This window comes from Panthera pardus, unplaced genomic scaffold, assembly GCF_024362965.1.
Source record: "Panthera pardus isolate Hobbes unplaced genomic scaffold, ASM2436296v1 HiC_scaffold_25, whole genome shotgun sequence".
Lineage (NCBI taxonomy): Eukaryota > Metazoa > Chordata > Mammalia > Carnivora > Felidae > Panthera > Panthera pardus.
Genome location: NW_026526821.1, coordinates 35,829,047 through 35,840,161, shown reverse-complemented (window position 1 = coordinate 35,840,161; position 11,115 = coordinate 35,829,047).

Sequence of the window (11,115 nt, the reverse complement as noted above, 5' to 3'; positions counted from 1 at the left end):
GTTAAATGATGAAGCCGTGGTCCTCAAATGGAGCAAACTAAACTGAAGAGTGATTCTGAGTAATGGAATATGAGAAATAAGAATCTATTGGTCCTTAATATTCAGTCTTCTGCTCCACGTGGCACAGATTAAGAGCGTGAGAATGTATTTCCAAAATGGTTAATCATATTCCTTGGCTTAACGAATATTTCTAAACTTTCAATATTCTCAATGCTATCTACTAGTTTTATATTTCTGGAAACCTAATACACAATAAGATAATTTACTACAGTGATATAGCAGAATGTATAAGTTAGAACCCTTGACAATTTAAAAGTAATGATAAAACTGACAAAAGTTTGGAGGTATAGTGAGGGAGATGAAGAGAGGTGAGGGAATATGGATTTCCACGTTTTGCATAGTTGAAATTCAAGGGATACTGGTCTACTATTGGTATAAGAAACAAAGATTTGGTATGGTTTTACAAATAATAAAAAGGACCAATGGCAGAGCTAAAAATATAAATTTAACAAGATTTGTAAGATAGATTGGGTAGTAGAAGGTATTAACATTTTCATTTTCATGGCAGGAAATCAACAGATACTATTTAAAATTGCTGAATAACAGGGGTGCCTGGGTGGCTCAGTCACTTTGGCATCTGACTCTTGATTTCAGCTCAGGTCACGATATCAGAATGGCAGGATTGAGCCCTGAGTTGAACTCTACACTGAGCATGTAGCCCATTTAAGATTCTGTCCCTTTCTCTCTCTCCCTCTCTCTCTCTCCCTCTGCCCCTTTCCCTCTCTCACACACACACTCTCTCTCTAAAATAAAAATGTTTTAAACAATAAAATTACTAAATAACAAATTAAATGTATATTATCTGGACCTGTGATATCCAACATGGTGGCCACCAACCACAAGTGGTTCTTGAACATTTGTAATGTAGCTAGTCTGATTTGATATGTGCTCTAAGTATTAAATACGCTTAACATAAAAAAAGAACTTAAAATTGTTCATTCATAATTTTTATATTTACTATATGTGAAATGATTACATTTTGGTTATATGGGATTAAATAAAATGTAACATTAAAATTATTTCACCCTTTTAAATATAGCTATTAGAGTAATTAAATGTCGCCTACATTATATTTCTCCTGTACAACACTGGTCTAGAATTTTAGAGCTAATCACCAAGAGAACCCAAACCAAAGAATGTTAAATTAATTCTCTCTGGAAAGTAGCTCTTTTTTGTAGCTCATTTTGTGCTCTTTTGTATGGTCCAAGCTTTTGTTGACAAGTCTATCTATTATTCTTTAATTTAAAAAAAATGTTCATTTTTTTTTTTTAGAGAGAGAGCGAGAGAGAGCGAGCATGCAGGGGAAGGGCAGAGAGAGGGAGACATGGAATCCAAAGCAGGCTCCAGGCTCTGAGCTGTCAGCATAGAGCCCAACACAGGTCTCAAACTCATGAACTGTGAGATCATGACCTGAGCTGAAGCTGGACACTTAACCAACAGAGCCACCCAGGCACCCCTATCTATAATTCTTTAAGTAAACATTTAATAAAATACAAATAAAGAATAAAGATTATGATACTTTTTTTTTAAAGAATAGATTAGGTTGGTTTACTGGAGGCAAAAATCAAAAGAACAAAGTGAAGAGAATAATTTAAAAAAGGAACAAGACAACATAACATATCTTTTAATTATAGGAAAAATGAAAGGAGTGGTAGGTAATTATAATTGAGAAAGGAGGTTAAATTAATAAAATGTTTTATAATGATCAATAGTGCATTTTTTAGCTTAAAACTCTATGTTAGGAATTACTGGGTAGTTTTCTGCAGACTAATCAATAAATGTAAAATAATGAGAGATAATGGCATTGTGATGGTTAATACAGGTGTATGTAGCTTAAATAATACACATGTGCTCCAGTTTAACAAAGAGATGGACCTGGGTGCCCTTACTTGCTTTACTAAAGAAGCTTGTCCTTAGCTGAAAGAATCAACAAAGAACTTCAAAATCAAACACCTTTAAGTATTATCTTGTAAATGCAACCTCCTGATTTCAAAAAAATGCTAGAGAAGTAACAAAGTCAGGGGAATTTTCAAATAACTTTCTATTATAATGACAGTGAAAGAATATTTAATCAAACTAAATTTATATACACCATTTAATGAAAGTGTATATTCAAAATTTCTCAGACACATTCATTATATACAATAAAATTAATTTTAGTATTAATTAGAGAAAATACGAGCTTAGACTTTCCTTCCTGACAGTATATTTTCAGGTCACACTGGGGAGGAACCCTCTCTTCCCTTAAGAATTTGTCATACAAAAAATTCCTATATGGGGGCGCCTGGGTGGCTCAGTCAGTTAAGCGTCTGACTTCGGCTCAGGTCATGATCTCGCAGTTTGTAGGTTCAAGCCCCGCGTCGGGCTCTGTGCTGACAGCTCAGAGCCTGGAGCCTGCTTCAGATTCTGTCTCTCTCTCTGCCTCTCCCCTGCTCACGCTCATCTCTCTCTGTCTCAAAAATAAATAAAACATTAAAAAAAAATTCCTATACAGGGTGCCTGGGTGGCTCAGTCAGTTAAGCGTCCGACTTTGGCTCAGGTCATGATCTCGCGGTCCCTGAGTTAGAGCCCTGCATCGGGCTCTGTGCTGACAGCTCAGAACCTGGAGCCTGTTTCAGATTCTGTGTCTCCCTCTCTCTCTGACCCTCCCCCGTTCATGCTCTGTCTCTCTTTGTCTCAAAAATAAATAAACGTTAAAAAAAATTTCTTTTAATTCCTATAAATTTTTCAGAGGAGTAGCAGAAATGTAACATCAACACAGATCAACTGTCCTTTTGAATCATTGCTTTTAAATTTTCTCCGTTGTATGATTTTACAAAAGAAAGGAATATATCCCACTCTGACTTTTAATTATCTTTATTTTCCCATTTGAATATCATTCCTTTGGCTAAAATGTCTTTTTTTTCAATTGACATTTGCATGCTGTGACCTAAACTAAGAGATATAATTTTCTGTCAGTGAGGTATTGAGATCCACTGGAAAGATTTTAATAAAAGTAATTTATTTATAGAATGTTTTTTTTAATGTTTATTTCTGAGAGAGATAGAGAGCGAGCAGGGGAGGGACAGAGATAGAGTGAGACAGAATCCCAAGCAAGCTCTGCACTGCCAGGACAGAGCCTACCTGGGCTTGAACCCACCAACCAGGAGATCATGACAAGTGCCGAAACCAAGAGTCAGATGCTTAACTGAGCCCCCCCAGGCGCCCCATGGAATAGGTTTTGATAGGAAAGGGGAAAGGGAGATTGAGACATCAGAGAACATCAAGAGATTCAAACAAAGGAATACAGAAAGGCTCAGAGAAAACTAGAGCAAACCTCACCAACTTTGTAGGCTTAAAACTCAAAGGTATCTGGCTAGTATGAGACCCGGAGGCATAAATTGGGATCCTAGCCTTTCATGTCCCACAGTGTGAAAACTGGGATGATTTGAAATGTAGGATAAAAGGATATGGGGAATTCTCTCATCAAACACAAGGATCTTGGGTTCTTATCCTAAAACAGACTTATGTAAAAATCAGTAGATCTAGAACAGGTTATGGTGGAGAACAGTGCTTTATTATATAAAGAGGTTTGCTGACATATATGTTTATTGGTGGATAGGTTTTTTTCTTTATGCAAATGAGATCTTCATTTCCACCACCAAAAATCACATTCACCTCTTCATCCTAAGGTGCTTCCCCAAAGATATTTCCAATTATTTAAAATACATTTTAAATCAGCAGCAATCAAGGTTTAAGTCAAGTGGAGACTACTGCAGTGAGTCCTGAAGCTAAATTATACATTTAATATCGCTTGCCTTTCAGATCAGCAAATCCCCAAAGACTCACTATAAATCTCTCTACTTCCAACCATAATGACTTGGGCAGAAACATTCTGAATTAAATGATGCTCTGACGTGATTTATGTACATCTGGACTTTCAACCCAATGGCTTCCCAGCACTCTATCAATCTTTATAAAGTCCTGGTAATGTACTTGAAAAGAATTGCAATGCTGTGAGTTAAAAGCGAGGCCGGGATTTTTGCCAATGTGACAGGATAAGAAGCTGTGTGACCTGGCCCATGCTGTGAAGCTGGTGCTGGAGGAGTGATTGCACTTTGGGCTTAGAAGCCCCCTGAGCTCTGCTGTTTGCCCTCTCCAGTCAACTACCACAGCTTGAAATGACTACTGCCGGGAAAGGTTGAGAGGAACTTCAGTGTTGGGGCTTCTTTAATATTTCTTTCATGACATTAAGTTGAAGCTGCTAGAGCATGCTTGCATTTGTACCCTGTTAATTTATTCAAATAGGAGACTCCCTAAATCTGCCCAATAAAATTTAATAAGTCTGATGATTGTATTATTATTCCCAATATTAAGTAACTCTTACCCCTTATAAGGGAATGAAATCTTCCAGGCCCACTGACATGGGTACGTGACTTTCTTTGGCCAATGAAACGTGGTCAGAAATGCTAGATGCCAGTTGTGAGTAAAAGCTCGAAGAACCATTGTGGGATTTCATCATTCTTTTCCCACCGGCAGGGAGCTGGCAGGTCCCTGATGGAGGCTGCTCATTCAACTCAAGCAGGCTCCAGACGGAAGAGCCAAAGCCAACCTATGATTGACAATATAATATGAGCAAGAAGAAAATTTTGTTGTAAGATCCTAAGGTTTGAGTATCTTTCGTTACTGTAGACGGTGTCTTTCGTTACTGTAGCATAACTCCGTCTAAGCTGACCAATAAAATCACCATCCCCTATAGAAACTGTAGGAACCACCTAAACACAAATAAACCAAAACAAGGTCAGCAAACTTTTGGCTAATGAGAGTGCTATCTCATTTCTTGAGATTTGGATTAGGGCACTACTGGCCTATCCTTTTTATTTGTCCTTTGAAAAATACTGGAGACTGAGCATGCTGCCGTTTAGCAATGCTACTTGCCTATACCCAAAGGGATCTCATACCCTCTCCTTTTCTTGACAGAATGGAGGTAGGTCTGGAATCTTAAAGTCTAGTGATCTCTCTCTCACCACTTATCCATGATGGCAGCATTAAGCCATCCATAGTAAACGTCTCAAGCGAGAGCTTGTGTCTGGGAAGATTGCTGGGAGAGCAGGATACCTCAATTTATGAGGGACCCTACAGAGATAGGGGGCATGAAATTCCAAACAACATACTGGTCAAGTGCAGAGAAGTATCCGTGGTAAACCAGTTGGACTGGTAGGTCTAGATGACACTTGTATTCCAGGGGGATGTAATTTTTGACAAGTCTGGGGTTGTCCAAATCAAAATGGAATGTAATTCAGGGAAGACCTTAGCTCTAAATTCAATACCACCTTTAATAGTTTATTATATAAATTTCGATGCTCTTTTTATCTCTAAAAATAAAGATTGAGTGATTGCACGAGTCAGCACTGGGTTTTAATTCCAGTGATACTGTTTACTACTTGTATACATTTGAGAAACTACTCAATCTTTTCTGTACTTCAATGTATTCCTCTAGGAAAGGAGGACAATAATATGACCCACCTCATCTGACTGTTGCAAAGATTACATGAGCTAATAGTGGTAAAATGCTCCAATAGTTCTGTAAGTAGCCAATGAATGTAAGCTAACATCATTAGCTATCTTGCCTATCTCTAAAGGTTGCCAAGACTATCAATTGCCTAAAAAGAACTTTACAAACTTCACGAAGCATGACTTGTTATTTCTTATTTCTCACTTTGCCGTACAACATGACTTGTTTCTCTTTGTGATTCTTTGAGGGGTAGCAATGGTTTAGGATGCTTACTGGATTTGATGAGACTAGTATCTTCTTGTGAGACCATGAGAGTCAAAAATAATTTGTCTCCACAAATCAGTCTTAAAATGTGTGCCAAATGTTGTAAAATCTTCATAATTTTGTTGATTATTTGTGTCAAATTTTTATCTCAAGGTGACTTCCTTTCTGCACCTGGACCTCTTTTCGAACCATAAAGACTGATTTCAGAAAACAAACAAAAATGACAAATCCCATCAGAGAAAAAAAGAAAAAATTGATTCTCCGTGCACAAAACAATGTTTATTCTTTGCTATTTATTAACTACCTGTATTGCCCTCTTTCCTCCAGCACAATGAATGCTCCTTTTGAGAGCTATTTCAAATTTTACAGAAGTTTACTAAAACCTGTCTATCATTTTACTTTAGGAAGTTAAAGAATTCTTTCATTCTAATTTTTCCCCAAACTACTGTGGAATCATTCTACCAAAAGTTGTAGAAATCAGATGCCCTCAACCCCAACCCCAACCCAGAGATTTTCAGTGTCCTCTATTTTTAAAGCCCTCTGTTGCAGTGGGTATTTACTTCTGCATGTGGGTTAAGATGTGTTTTCAAGTCAGTTGAGAAATATCAGAGATCTACCGAATACATAACCTTCCTTACAACATCTGTATGAAATGGACATGGTGGCTATAGCATTGGCCTGAGACACAAAAATTGAACACTTCAACTCCATGGGTTAATGATAAGTGATGGTTGAAGCTCAGAGGAAAGATGAAGAAATGACAATACCATCTCTTGAAGAAATCAGAAACGAGGGTTATGTTTTTGTCCTGTGTTCTTTCTGGCAAATATTTTTCCCACAGCATGTTTTTCCTTTTGTCTTTTTCGGAACATTCCACATGGCGATAGCACCATCTATTGGCCTATTCCATCCATCTGCTCTTTTGCTGTCCTGAAGATTTTGCTAACCACGCTCCTGACAGGTATGGGGAATACAGTTTGTGGTCTGACTGTTATCACCTTACTCTCCTTTTCTACTGAGCAGCTCTGTTGTACAGTAGTTTTGTGGTTATTTCAATAGCTTAAATCTATTAAAAAGAAATTTTCAGATAAGCCACTTCTTAGCTCCTAAACTCTTTCAAAATAATAAGTTATAAAAGTACCATAACAGATTCTTTAGTTTTCTGTTACGGTATAGTGTGAATAAATGAGCCATCCTAGAAGGCATATAAAGTTAGCTGCTTAATAACACTTGCTAATTAACCCAATTCAGCTTTATTTCCTTAACCTCAAGTATTGTTTCTGCTTGTAAGGACAGACATAAAAAACTTAGAGTTATGAATTCATATTAACTTCTTGGAGTTAGAGAGTGTACTGGGTATGTGTATGCAATAGAATCTTAGAAGAGCTTTGTGAATAGAGTACTCATAAGGATAAAGATCCTGCTTGCAGGAAGCATGGAAATTCTCTTTTTATTCCTATTTTTGCTGAATTGTGAAGTTGGTTGACCAAATAAAATATAAGTCAAGATTGTTTTAGAGTTGGTAAGTGGGACACCGGGGTGGCTTAGTCGGTTAAGCATCTGACTTTGGCTCAGGTCATGATCTTGGGCTTGGTGAGTTTGAACCCCACATTGGGCTCTGTGCTGTTAGCACAGAGCCTGCTGCAGATCCTCTGTCTTTCTTTCTCTCTGCCCCTCTCCCACTTGCTCTCTATCTCTCTCTCTTTCAAAAATAAACAAACATTAAAAAGAAAAAAGTTGGTGTAAAGATCTGCTGACCAAGACTGACTTTTAAAGAAGTAATTAGATTGAGTGCTAACAGTCTCACTGTGGCTTCCTGATATTGGCTGCATGAAAGCAAATGACTCACACACAATAAGGAATTGATAAATATTTGAAAAGCAAGGGGAGAGAAGAAGGAGTGACTACAGGACTATCATACCATAGTGCATGTAGGTCAAGCCCAAAACAGAGACTGAGAAAGGGATCCATGTGTGTGTGATGTATTAAGAGAGACCTCTTCAGGAAAATCTGGCTGTAAGAAAGCGGATGAAGCAGGATAGCAAGGATATGATCTTAAGTAAGGTCTAGGCTCACCCCGATCCTATGGCAGAGCCACATCACAATGTGGATTTCCCTGTTGGTCAGTCACTGGCTATAAACTTGTCCCTGGTTGCATGGTGGAAGACCTAACTTCCCTGGCAAGACATCTCTTATAAGAATTGAATGCAATTCTCTGGAGAAGGAGCAGCTGGTAAAATGACTAATGAGCATCTAATATTCACAGCAACTGGGAAATGGGCACTTGGCTCCTCTAGGGCATCTGGGTAAAGGGCTTCTAGGTGGCGCTCTAAAAGTGTGCTTCCTCAGTGCACCATTGTGGTCTTAGTTTTATGCTTAATTGCATTCAAATACACCATCGGTCATTTTATTTAACTTTTTCTGTTCCTGAGTTATTTTTATTCAACTCTGAAGTGACTGGACTTCATCCTCAAGAATGTCCTTTTTCCAAAAAGAATTCCTGGCATGATGGCTTGTATACTTGAAGTGTTTGTTTTGTTTGTACATTTGAAGAACAATCTGGGGGTGGGGGGTATAAAACTCTTGAGTCCCACTTTTTTCTTCTCAGCAGTTTATAAATATTACTTTAGTCTTCTGTTATTATTTCCAGAGAAAACTATCAGGTAAACTAACTTTTCTTTTGTATGTCACTTGCCTTTCCTGCCTGTGATTCCCATGTGATTTTTGTTGTTGTTGTTAAACTTCTGAAATTTCACCAGGATATATGTTGGTTGGCAGAGTGGTATGGTAGGCAGAGTAATGTCCCTTTCACCCCAGAAGATGCCCATACCCTAATCCCTGGAATCTGTTATTTTACATGGAAAAGGATCTTAGTAAATCTAATTAAGGATCTTGAGACGATGAGATTATCCTAGATTACCCAAGTGAACCCGGTTTAATCACAAGGGTCCTTTAAAAAATTGGAGAACGATGTGTAAGGATGGAAACTGAGTCAGAAATTTGAAGCTGCTATAACTGCTGGATTTGAAGGTGAGAGAAGGGGCCATGAACCAAATAATTCAGGCATCCTTTAAAATCTGGAAAAGGCAAGGAAATGATTCTGCCCTAGAGCTTCCAGAAGGAATGCAGACCTAGTGACACCTTGATTTTTAAATCAGTGAAGCCCATTTTGGACATCTGACCTCCAGAACCGTAAGATAATAAATTTGTGTTGTTTTAAGCTGCTAAATTTGGGTAGTTTGTTACAACAGCCATAGGAAACTAATACAGTGTCAGCCATCACTTCATCTCCTTTGCATGTCTTTCCTATCTATCTATACACCTACAATCATTTTTTTTTGTTCTTTCCCATTTTGTTTTGTATGATTTTCTCAAACCTGTCCATCATGATCCTAATCACATTTTTAGTAGTGATGTTTCAACTTTGTCGATACTAATACGCCCTTCATTTCAATGATGCTTTCATATTTCTCTTCAATTTTTTCCTTAGACTAAGCCAGGTAATTTTTCATCTCTGTCTATTGTCTTACAATATCCTTGAACTTGTGCATATTTTATTTGATTCCAGGCTGGTTTTCTTTTTCTTTTTCTTTTCTTTCCTTTTTGAGTCATCACCATATACACCATTTCTTTTAAAACATGGAAAACTATATGCATCCCTAGGATTCCTCTTGCGGGGTACTTTTTTCATCTTTTTTACTTGTGTTCTTTCCTTCCCTCAGTTTTATTTGGTAATGTCTATCAACAGGTGTCACACTTTGTTAAATTAACATGAGTGCCAATGGTAAGCTGTTCAACAACAGGCCACAAGAGCAATTGAAATAGAGAAGTTTGTTACTCAGGCCCTGGAGAAAGAGCACAGCATGCTTTGAAGAGCTTCATGGTGAGGTCAAGGCAGGGTGCAGACACAGAGTGAGGCAGATCCTGAGGCACATGGTTCTATGAGGATCTGTGGGTGGAGTGATTTAAGGTTTCCAGGCTAAGGCTGAATTGGTTAATTCAAACCCAAAGAGCACGGTGCCTTATCTAAGGGGTGCATGAATATTTCATCTGCTAGTTCTTATCTAAGGGGTGCACAAGGCATATAGGTGCTGGAAAACAAGGCAGACTGTTGATCACAAGGACTGTGGGGAAATCACATCAGGAACTCACTTGCTTATAAGAACGCTGAGGGCTGCTATCCAGGATGTGTGCTTGCATGAGGGTCCATCTGACCAAACAGAATGGATGTTGAGGAACAGTGCCCTGGAGTAACTTAGCTAAACTCTGAGAACAGATCTCAAGATGGTCCCTAATTAATACTCATTTTGCCAGGAGACAACTATATGAGGGATAATATTGTAGGGGAGTGAGGAAGGAATGCTCTGGGACAGTCTGCAGTTCTAATACAATCTGTTATTTCCAGCATCCTATCAAGAAATATGTTTGTCCTTGGGCCTTACAAGTAGTATAAGGCTCAACTAAATTCCAGAAATTGAATTTCTCATTTGAAATTCACATTCTCTCTTTCTTTAGCACAGCAAGCAAAATTCTTGAATGTGGTATCACAGCTGTGGTAATGTGTTGTCATTTTAGTGTAGACTTGATACTTGGGACATTATATTTCTTCGTCTGTGATTTGAGGTTGTAGTTCCTTTTTTCTTTTCTTTTTTCTCTCTTTCTTTCTTACTTTTTTTTTTTTTTACATTTTTTAAAGTTAGTTTATTGACTTTAACTTCTATACCCAATGTGGACCTCAAACTCACAACCCTGAGATCAAGAGTTGCATGGTCTTCTGACTGAGCCAACCAGGGACCTCCCCACCATTTTTTAAACATTTTTAAAACTAGGTATATAATTCACATATCATAAAATTCACCCTTTTGAAGTATAAAACTCAGGGTTTATTCTGTTATTGTTGTTTGGTATATTTGTGATGTTGTATAACCATCCCCACTGCCTAATTCCAGAACATTTTATCACCCCCAAAAGAAATTTTATACCTATTAGCAATCACTCCCTTAGGCCTCTGCCCCCAAGTCCCTGAAAACCACTACTCTACTGTTTCTATGGATCCGCTTATTCTGGACATTTCCTATCAGTGGAATCATACAATATGTGATCTTCTTTGTCTGGCTTCCTTCACTTTGCATGTTTTCAGGGATTATTCATGCTGCAGCATGAATCGGTTCTTTATTTTTATTGCCAAATAATACCTCATTGTGTGGATATACCACATGTTCTTCATCCAGTCATTTTCTGATGGACATTTGGGTTGTTTCCACTTTTAGGCTGTTATGAATATTGATGCTATGAAC